This window comes from Alexandromys fortis, unplaced genomic scaffold (assembly GCF_014885135.2).
Source record: "Alexandromys fortis isolate MF-2015 unplaced genomic scaffold, M_Fortis_MF-2015_v1.1 scaffold_110, whole genome shotgun sequence".
NCBI lineage: Eukaryota > Metazoa > Chordata > Mammalia > Rodentia > Cricetidae > Alexandromys > Alexandromys fortis.
This window is the reverse complement of record NW_026068014.1, coordinates 5,998,792-6,010,098: the sequence shown is the minus strand read 5'-3', so window position 1 is coordinate 6,010,098 and position 11,307 is coordinate 5,998,792. Positions and strand designations below refer to the sequence as shown.

The following is an 11,307-nucleotide window of genomic DNA, read 5'->3' as shown; positions in this document are numbered from 1 at the left end:
TTGCAAACAATACCTCACAAAATACTTCGGGGGGGGGTGCTAACCTCTGGGAGAACTCTGCTAGAATTCCTCTCATTGCCTTCAGGACTGCAAAACACTCTAAGGCAGACACATTACTGAATAAAACCAAAATCATCCATCCAGGGCCACTATAAAATATCTCTGGGAAATGAATTTAGTGAGTTTATATTTAATGGAATATAATGTCTCTAAGAAATAAACTCACAAAAAAAAAGAAATAAACTCACATGTGTGCTTTGGGAAAAATAATAGGTGAAGGTCAAATCATGACTAGCTTAGAGTATTGGTATTCATTCATGACAATGCTTGTTTTCCTGGTGGGTGAGCCACTAACAGAACACAAAGCCAGCCCTCATCTGAGGGACTATGGAGCTGGACTCGTGTGACCTTCCGTGAAGTACACACCACAGTAACTGTCGCTGACAGATGAGCTCCCGCTGAGTGGAGCCTTCCTTTTCATGCAGCTTTCCTTTCGCTTTAACTGCTCAAACTTCAGGAGATTTTCCTCAAATTTCTATTCTTCTCCCCACCCAGATTAACCTCGTTCTCTGTTTTCAGTGCCCTCCTTCCCAATGCAGCACCTCCAGGAAATCCCTAAAATAACCAAATCTAGACAGAGTGAAGATGCGGCTCTTTGCTTTTCTTTGGGGGACTGCTTGCTAGGAGACCTTCTCTATGCCTCACGGTGCCGGTCTCCCTGGTGACGGTCACGTTTGAAAGGAAATCATGAGCACAGGTGACAGAGGCAGTGCCCAAATTCCTTGCTAGCCAGTGTCCATGGCTCCTGTCGGATCTCCCAGGTACTGAATAAGCACAACTGCTCTATATAGAGATGGAGGATTTCCCCCAGTCAGGAGATATTGTCCCGTCCCGTCCCCCCCTTCCCCCTCCCCCCGCGCCACACACACACACTGGGACTGTCAAGACAAACACAGTGACATTACCTGCTTCTCTCTCCACACAGGAAGTGAACAGCATTTGGAAAACAAAACCACACACGCTGGTTGTAGAGTCTTAATAGATGAACCTTAGACCATGTTTGCATCTTCAAAGTATCAAAGAGGAGGAGGGGGATGAGAGCTGGGAGGATCACTTGACCTTATTTGTAGAAATGAAATAATTAAACTTAAAGTGGGTTTTTCGACTGCAGCTCTCACACCATGCATTTAACCAGAATGACTGTCAAAATAAATTGCAATTTACCACACCGTTTGCAATCAGTGTGACATCAGGACCTCCATAAGAGGCCACTGTTTGTCTAACTTTAGCTAACCCGAGCACTTCCTGTAGTGTGCTTTAGCTGTTGGAGTCAAAGAGTCCAATTACCCTCTGGCTAGCTTGGGAATCCTCTTTCTCTTTCTGCAGAGATGTCTCTTTCTGCTCTTAATACTTCTGGCTTGAAAAACTTACTCTATTGGTAAATTTATATGAGCAGAGAGCAAATAGAGTCAGCTCCTTCTATCTGGAGAAAGAAAGAAAGGGAGTTCTGAATCCTTTCGTGGACGGTGATTTCTGCTTGCTTGATTACATGTATGTTTTATACAGTTTGCTTGAAAAGCACGCCAGGACTGTGTTTTCCTCTTCCATGACTAGGTGTGCAGAAGAGGAGGAAGACAGCAAAGAAAAGAATGTGAAGATTTCGGAGACAGAATGGACTGGGCTTTCACTGTATTGTGGAGTCTGCTGGGATAAACAACCATTCATGAACATTTTGCATTTTAAATTCCAAGCACAAGCTGAAACCCAGAGAGGAACTTCTGTGAGGAGCTAGCAGACTCCAGTTTGGTAAGTCACTGCTTCAGACTGGCACTCTGTGGCAAGCCACTAGCAAGGATGCAGTTTGGGGGATGTCTGAGTCCTGGGAAATTCTGTTTTCTCCCTATCCAAGGTTTTACAGAACTAAGAATTCTCCCATGGTGGGAGAGGAGCGTGGGGACCTTATAACAAGACTGTTTTGGTGCACATTTTTCTTCAAAGAATTGGAAAAATATCAATTTTACCAACCTCATCCCTACCCTGGCATAAAAACCAAATTGTCAGTGGTGTGGAAAGATGAAGAAGGTTAATAATGTGCAAATTATGCCTTTCTTTCAGTATGTTCCTAGATATTGACTTTTGGCACATAGAATTTTCATGGACATGTGCTGAGGGACAGCCTTGTTTATGTGTTCATGTGTTTATGTATGTAGAAGTACATGCATACATGTGTGTGGAGGCCAGAAGACAACCTCATAAGTCATTTCTTAGGAGCTGTCCATCTTATCTTTTTGAGACAGGAACTTGCACAGTAGACTAGGCAGGTTGGCCAGCAAGCCCCAGGGCTCTGCTGACTCTACCTCCCCAGGGCTAGCGGACAGCACCACACTTGGCTTTTTTATATGGGTCTTGGGAATAAAACTCAGGTCCACAAGCCTGTAGGGCAAGCATTCCATGGACTGAACTATCTCTTCAGCCTTGAGGGGTGACATTTTTTATTTGAAATTTAAGTCTATCCTTTTATGAAGAAATTTAGACACACTAATAGAGTAGAAATTTTCCTTTTATGCCCTTTGTTTGATAATAGTGCTAGTGTGAAAGAGATAAAATCATCTGAAATGTGTTGAGTTGGTGACAAGCCAATGATAAAAATAATTATAAGTGATAGAAACATTAGACTCAGGCACCATATGTATTTTTAAGCTGGGTATCTAAACGTCAAAAACCAGAATTACAAGTGACAACAAACCACAAAGAACCTTTGCATTATCTTTAAATCTCTTTATAGTTTTATAGTCAGACTCACCAAGTTGGCTTTTTCATGTCCTTTGCCCTCGTCCTATCAATGGAGAAATATCTAAATGTGAAATTGCTGCAGTTTATAGATACCAGAAGGAAACTTGTTACTAGACATATCAAGTATCCAGTCTCTATGTCGATCAGTTGCTAACCACGATAAATGTCACTATTCTCTTGCAAGATGAGTAACCACGCAAAACAACGTATGTTTATAAATAATTAGGAAAAATAATTTGAACCCATGTAATCTTGCATTATGCCATGCTTGTTCCTAAGGAGACTAAATTCATGCAATAAGTAGCAAAGGCTGGGAATGTTCTGGAATGTAGATAAAATGCCAGCCTACTACCTTAGCCACAGTGAGGTAAGTGGACAGGACAGGAGAGGGGAACACACACAGGCAGGCAGGGTTCAGGAGTACATGGTATACTTCTGTGGCTGTGATAGTTCTAGAGTCTTAGGAAGAATTCCTGCAGTATCAAGGGATATTATTTCTGCCTTTCTCCATCTGGAAGTTTTCATTTCCCTGAGATAGGGAAGGGAGGGAACTTCCTTGACTTCTTCAGGGAACCTTTTGTCCCCAAAAACAAGGAACTAAAACTTGCAGTATGGAATCTTAAGGAAACCAGAGCAACCCTAGCGGAGGTTTTTGGGATTCTAGAGGGTCCATGCTTGAAGGGGCCTAAGGAAACATGAGGATTCCACGCAATTTTGTGTTGAAATTTTAGTTTACAAACTTTGCAAGTATCAGTGGAAAGGGACTTGCGTAAGTGGAAGAGAGAGGCTGCCACACTTACACTGCCTCTGAAGCCAGGGCTTCTGTCCAGCCTGCGCCCCAGATCTCTGAATGCTCGTGGTGACTTTCCAGAGGGTGTATGTGCAGCCGTGGAAAAGGACATAGGCTTCTTCTTCTTTGGAAACAGATGTGGGTCAGCCTGAGAGACTCAAAAACACTGCAATAGGGTTAGTCTTGGTGACTGAGCATCGTGGCCGTGAGAGGAATAGAGGTTTGTCAGGGTGACTGCGAGTTGGCAAAATGAAGATACAAGTAGAGGTTCAGAATCTAGGTACAGTGGATTATGGGAAAGAAAAGAGGTGTGTGATAAAGAGCTGGAGAGGAAAGAAAATGGGAGGTTGGCAGCCAGAAGTGAAAAAGGCACCGAGAGAGCCAGAAACAGGTGGACAGGAAGGACTTAGGGTGATGGTCTGAACTGATTCTGCTCACAGAGTGCGTGTCTGTACTCTGGGTGGACAAAGCATGGTCATGGTTCCTGGGAGGTAATACAAAGGAATGCTCAGACAATTAGAGACATAGTTAGAACATACAGGGTTTCTCTTGTATGCCTTCTGACTTTGAATACATGTGGGTTCTGTGCCTTGATCCTAGATGCCCATTCAGTATTGTACTGATAGCTTTAAATGGTCAGCTGGACACAACCTACAATCACTTAGTAAGAGTCCTAATGAGGAATTCTGTAGAACAGGTTGGCCTGTGTGGATGTCTACAGGGAATTGTCGTAAATGTTAACTGATATATAGAGATCAGCCCATTGTGGGCAACACTAACTTCAAGGTAGAAGATTCCAATCTGTAAGAGATTAAAAAAAATACCTGAGAGCAATAAGGATACAAATGATCTCTTTCATCTTGACTATGGATGTGATAAGACGAGCTGCTTGAATCCCTACTATGGTCTCCCTGGACTGATTTCTCTATAACTTGGAAATGTAAGCCAAACAACCCCACCCCAACTAGAAGAGGAAGGAAGCCATACAAAGATACCAGATGTTCATCCCCAAGTTTGTCATGTTACCTGAGGTAGGATCAGAACCTGTGTCCCCAGCTGTTGGAGAAAGCCGCTTGTTGGTTTTCAGTCGCCCGGCTAGTTTAGAACTGAAATAATCACATAGAAACTGTATTAATTAAATTGGCCCATTAGCTCTAGCTTCTTATTGGCTAACTCTTATATTAATTTAATCCATTTTTATTAATCTGTATATTGTCATGCGGCTGTGGCTTACTGGATAAACTTCCCAGCATCTATCCCCGGTGGCTCCATGGCTTCTCTCTGACTACCTCTTTTCTCCAAGCATTCATCTTAGTTTTTCCCACCTAGCTCTGTTCCCCTATAGCTCTGCTGTTGGCCCAAAGCAGTTCCTTTATTTATCAATGGTAATCACAGCACACAGAAGGAAATCCCTTATCACCTTCCCTTTTCTGTTTAAATAAAAAAAGGAAGGTTTTAACTTTAACATAGTAAAATTACATATAACAAAATAGGTATTAAGCAAGAATTAAGGTTACAATATTTATGTCTACTTTATATTTTATTATAACTAAGGAAAACTATATTATTACTATCTATTTTAACTCTATTAAAGGCTCTTAGAATACATTACCCAAGTAAACAGGAAGTGCATTGTAAGCAACTTCCAAAACTCTATAGAGTTGACAGAGACATTTTTCTACCTAGACAGTCACCCAAAGTTTTTTTTTTTTTTTTGGTACCATTGGGGCATCTATTTTTAGCCTACAGGCATATAGTATTTAGTAGACTTTTTTATGAAGCAGGAAATTTCAAAGATAGTTCTGCCTATATTGGCAGTTTGTCAGTCCCTTTTTCTGTATCCTGCAAAATGTCTAGCAGACTCTTTCATGAAGCAGGAATCTTGAAGGACCATCTCTCACCTTTAGGCAAGTTTAGTAGTCATTTTTCTGCAGGTCCTGCAAGTCCAGTTAAGCAGTCCAGGCAAGAGCAGTTTCTTGCCCAAATGGCTAGCAAACTCTATAAGGATCCTCTTCAATGCTCATCTTCCTTTTGAAGTAACTGGTGCTGCCAGGAGCAGACATGTCTCTGACATGAAAAGTCCTAATTTCTTAAAACATTTGAATGCCCTATTCTGAAGGTCTCTGAAATATTTGAAGAATACCTAACTGAAATATATCTCTATATATCTAGAAAATCTAACTAACATGACTACAAGCTTGACTATTATAGATGACTATCTATTAACCTATATTTTTAAATTATACATTACCCTTTTAAATGAACCGAACAGACAAAATACCTTAATCAAGAGAAAAAATATACATATAACAAAATTGGCCTTAAATTTTCATCAATAAATGAAGATACACACCAATACAAATCTCTGTAGCACCCAGCAGTTATAATAAGCTAGATTCGGCTACACATCTCAGATAGGCTAATTGAAAGAGCCAAATTAATAGAGAAAAGCAGATGAAGGAAGTTAATTAGATGTAGGTACATTGGGAAAGGGGGCAAAAGGATTCAGAGACAGGGACAGTATCCACCCACCCCTGAGACCCCATCCATCTGTTCATCCATTTTTCAGGTCCTTAAATTAGGGCAAAGTTTCAACAGAATGCAGAAGAGCATAATGAAGCAGTCCATCACTGAGCCATCATTGCCTGGGCTCCTGTCTTTTCCTTTTCCCAGCAGAAATTCAGGGGAGAAATTCCCATCAAGTAGGGAGCCTTATTTCAATAGTCCAGATTGCCAGTGCCTTTAGAATGTCACCATTTCTTCCAGGCAGGCAGGTTACAGTCTGTTGTTGGGTTTCTCCGAGTGTGGCAGATCCTGACAGCGGATTCTTCTGGGGACTGGAAGGACTTGAATATGATTTCAAAAACATTCCTTTGGGTACCTCCAGCTTCATTAAGGTGGGTGTAGATTTTCCTTGTGGTCATCTTCAATATCTTCTTTCCCCTCCACGCCTTTGACTACGGCCTATTCTGGATTCTTTCTACCCAAATAAAGTAGGGTCCCTGGAATCAGACTTAGGGAAACATTTGTAAAGGTTTTACAAATAAGCCTTTCTGCTCTTATTTATGGGTCATTTACTGACCTAAGTGAGGAGTTTGCATCTGTACCCAGTCAATGACAGAAGGCAAGGAGCCTCTGGTCTCATCCTGCTCTGTCTTGTTTGCTCTGTGGTACAGACTAGCATGTCAAGCCTGTGGCGAGTGCTTCACTGGGCCTGCTAGAGTTCCTCTCATACTAACCTTGTGATGAGGGAAGCATCTCCCTCCTTTCCCAGGGTGAGGGAGGTGGAGAGGCTCAGCTTTGAAACATATATACCTTGGCAGGCTTTGGATTTTGATAGTATCTGGGATCTATTATTTTTCAGCCTTTGATAGTCAGTTAAAAACAAAAATTAAAATTAAAAACCTACTATAGAGAAGGAAGAAATGCCCATCAAACATGATAAGATGGACTGAGATACCACAAGATTTCATAGGAAAACCTAATCATCTAAATAATGAATCCAATATTGAATATGTGTGAGCATGCGTGTTCCTAATCGCTTATGGTTCTATGTGGGTGTACGTTGGGGCCCTGAGATTGAAATCAGGTATTTTTCTTAATAAGACTCTACCTCATTTTTATTGATACAGAGTTTCCGACTGAACATGGAACTCACTGATTTGGCTAGACTGCCCTGGCCAGCAAGCCCCAGGGTGTTCCAGGCTCTGTCTTCCCAAAGCTAGGATCAAAGGCTATGCTCAAACATTTTATTAAGTGACAGTTCCTGACACTGCATGCCGCAAATAATAGAATCTCTGAAATTTCTTGGAAGACCAGTTTTCTTTAATAAATTTGATTGGTTTAATAAGCTTAAAGGGCACTTCCTAAATACTTAGAAATGTATGTTTAATTAGTTCCTGCAAATCCTTTGCATATGTAGTGAGTAAAAGTAAGATAATATCCTCATTTACATTAAATCAATTTGGAAAATGAAAGACATTTTAAAATAGATTTGATTAATTTTGTTGTGTGGAATTTCTATCCATTGCCTTATCTGATATGTCCATTCAGAGCAAGGCTTAAAGAGCCCAGTGAAGGTCTGAGACACTGCTTCCAATCTCCTACTTAAAAGTTGTTTGTCTTGATGACCATCTTATCTTTTCCTGTCTGTCTTCCATTTTCGTTCTTTTTTGTTTGTGTTTGTTTTTGGAAACAGTGTCTCAATATGTAGTCCAGGCTAGCCTAGAAATCATAACCCCATGCTGCCTTGTCTTGCTAAGTGCTGGGCTGTGTAGACACGGGCGAGCCACCATGCCTGACTCTTTCTGTTGCTGTGACTGAATGCCTGTGATGTGGAAATTAATGAAAAGTGTTAATTCATTTCTTGTAATTTCAATATCATATTGTCTGCATTTAGTGAGGGCCTTCTCAGGGCTTCTTCCCGTGTCAAGACATGCGAGAGGGTTGTGAGGTGGAAGGCACTGAGAGCTGACCGTTAGAGCAAAGTCCCTACCGTAATAGCCCATAAATCCACATGCCTTGCCACAGCCCCACAGACCAGCGTACTACACTGGTGGGGAAGCTTGAGAACCCTTGAACTTTGATGGAACACATTAAAATCATAATTATGATATTGTAGTCTTACTAAATGTTTTCATTTATATTGTCTTGATTGTTCTTTAAACCCATCTCACCAATTAAATAAGTGCTAGCGATGTAACTCAAACTTCACATCTTACTTTATCAAAGTAGACCGAAAGAAACCCAGATTAAAGCACCAATAAAATGTGTTAAATTAACCATAAATGATAAATAGTCAGAGTAGGAGGGTAGCTAAAGTTTTTATAGGAAAAGAAATGAACTTTCTGGCCAAGCCAGACTGTTCTGTATATAAAATATAATCTGCTAGGTAATATATAGTCTTAAGAAATATCTCCGAAGCATTACAGCCACAAACTTGAACCCTAGTTCATAAAGCAGTAAATGTGCCCGGGAAGTTGAGTGCTACCGGGTCTTGCTCTGTACCATACTAGGTTTGTTATGTAAGAGATAATGAGTACTCGGCCTGTCATACAGGTTTGGAAATTAATGATAGGATGAACTGTCATTAAATGTATAGTCAAGCTTTGGAGCATTGCCCTTGACCTGGTGGCAGCTTTGCTGTTAGAAACACAGCTAATATTTTACACATCTATAGACAGAAACTTTCCTGACAACAACCCTTTAAAAGACGGAGCTCAGTTGCCCTTGTTAGATCAATATTGACACGTAAGCTATTTCCTCATTTCCAGCACAACTCCCGTTTCTTAGCACCGAGTGTTTGTTGGACTATGTTGGAAGAAGTCAGAAAACAGAGTATATATGACCTGATGTCCCCCAAAGACTTGATTTCCTGTGAGCTTGGAAGGGTTGTCCTCTTGTCTCGGAGGAACTAGAGCCCCCAGAGGGCTGTCCCTGTAGCCTTTGTGGCAGTCAGGCACCCCAGTTGCACAATAGGTGGGGTCATGACAGGGAATCTCAGCAGCTCTGGCAGAAAGTCCCACACTGAAGGTAATTATTACTTTCCTTCAGCCAAGGCTACTTTTGGCCCCTAAGAGAGCAATTAATACAACCACATTTTATGTTCAGAGCTAAGGTCATGAGCCTCTGTGGTTTCTCTTTCAGATGTAATTGACAAGGCCAATAAATGTAGCTTCTGTCTGAACGCCTCTTGTCTTCTCAGGTTAAAGGGCTATTTGGTCCGAGGTGCAGTGATTAGAGGAAGTTGATTAAATCAATGGAGGCTCACATTTCTCCTGTAAACTGTAATCCTTGTGCTCCTGTGGTCTTCCATTCCCTGATCTTCTAGCTCCTGACAAGAAGTGTGGCTTCCCAGGGTTCTGAGAAGGAGGCAGTTGTGGTCTCCATGAGATATGTCCCCTTTTGGCTCTTGTGTTTGAACACTCGGACTGCAGTTGCCAGTACTGTGTTGGAAGTTGTAACCTTCAGGGGTGGAGTCTCACTGCAGGGCCATCTCATGTGGATGGGCCTTAAGGTATAACCTGATTCTACTCTCTAGGCACTGCTGGCTTTCTGACTTTGGAATCAGTGTGACAGGGTGTTCCACATATGTGTCCCCATGGAGCTACTGCTGAATGCCTTCCCCACCATACAGATTATATCTGCTCGGACTTTAAACCCAAATAAACCTTCCTTCCCTTAAGCTGCCCCTTGTCAGACATTGTCATTACAGGTAAGTGGTATGGAAACTGTATGTTTTTTGTTTGTCTCCTCCATCTCCCTCTTTTCTATATACGTATACATTCTTTGCTTATTCTTGTCATAGGGACTATTTTTTCCTACGTCAATTTTTTTCATTGACTTTCTGACTTTTTTATCTTTCTGATTTTCCTCCCTGTGTGGCATTTGTGTCCTTAATCTTCCACTGTCCTCCACACACATGTTGTCCTAGTAAAAGAAAGCAGTGGCTTTTTGTGGTGAAGTCCTCAATAAAGTCTGTCATACTCTTTTAAAATGAGTCAGAACACAAGAGGGCTTCTTAGGAGGGTCTTGGCAATCTTGGGGCAATTTCTATTTATTGGTCCTTTAAATGAATTCATATTGCAAATTAGACCCCACTGAGCTATACAAAGTCTGTGAGTCTCCATGGCCCAGCTTCTCCCTTGAGGAGTCGTGGCCCATTCTGCTCTGATGAAGTCATTGAGGAAAGCATTTTGAGGTATAAATTTTATACTCACTACAAAATACCCCAAAATCCCTCCTTGTCACATCTTTGAGCAAAGCCCAGGGTGCCACCCTGGCAAAGCTTGTGCATCAGCTGAGTGTGTTCCCCCACACATGTCTCAAACTAGACAACTCGCTGCCCTGTTTCTGTGTGCAGACTGCAGTCGCTTAGCTACTGCTCTCATCTGTCAGCAATCCTTCTTCCTCTTCTTCTCTTCCCCTTCCTCCCTGCTTGTGGAACTACTTTCCTAGGAACTGCTAATAACCACTTCAAATTGCGCTTTCTGCTTTCTTCCAAATAAAAAAAGACACTCATGCAAATACTGAACAGGGGAAAGAGAAACTTAACTTACAAAATAAGATATAAGACATGACAGGAGCCTGAGTCGAGTCCAGCAAGCTCTAGAAACCCCAGAAGTCATCACAGTCCCTGCGGTCTAGAAGAAAAGGAATCTCAAACCCTAGCTAAGGAGTTGAGCTTTTTATGTTTTCTTTCATTTTTCGCTGATTACATTCCTTGGTAAACGAAGTTTACTCCCAACAAACTGAGCATATTTTAGAGGAAGTAAACATACTGGTTACATCGGCTCCAAACAACCCTTGTTTTTCCTTTTAGTAGATTCAACTTGTAGAGAAGTGGGGACATATCTAGTAGTCTCCAAAGAAGTGGCTGTTTCCTCACACGTCTGGATTGTCGGGAGGATCTTCCTGGACCCTGGCTTCTTTTGTATCTCTGTGCTTCTAGAGTGTTGCAAAGGTTAACACTGGCCTGAACTGATTTAAAACGGAAGTGCCTTGCCCTTCCCTCTTTGACCACATAACATCTCCCAGCCCAGCCTGTTCGGGCTCTAGGACCGAATCCGAATCAGCAGGGCAAATGGGAGGGTGCTAGCTCCTTTGTCCCCACTAGCCTGCCTGCAGCAAGCTAGGTAGGTCCTTTGTTTACGAGACACCTAGCAGCAAGGAGTTCTGGTCCAGGCACCAGGAGAGACATCACTGGGGTGAGTGAGTTTCTGACC

General features: G+C 41.9%; 1 protein-coding gene across 1 annotated transcript in view; it reads left to right on the top strand.

The window, feature by feature from the left end:
- The first annotated feature begins 1,403 nt into the window (after nucleotides 1–1,403).
- Psd3 (pleckstrin and Sec7 domain containing 3) overlaps nucleotides 1,404–11,307 on the top strand; it is a 528,693-nt gene continuing 518,789 nt past the window's right edge. Inside the window, exon 1 of the mRNA XM_050162307.1 lies at nucleotides 1,404–1,806. The gene's annotated coding sequence lies outside the window, so the exon portion shown is untranslated. The remainder of the gene's footprint in view (nucleotides 1,807–11,307) is intronic.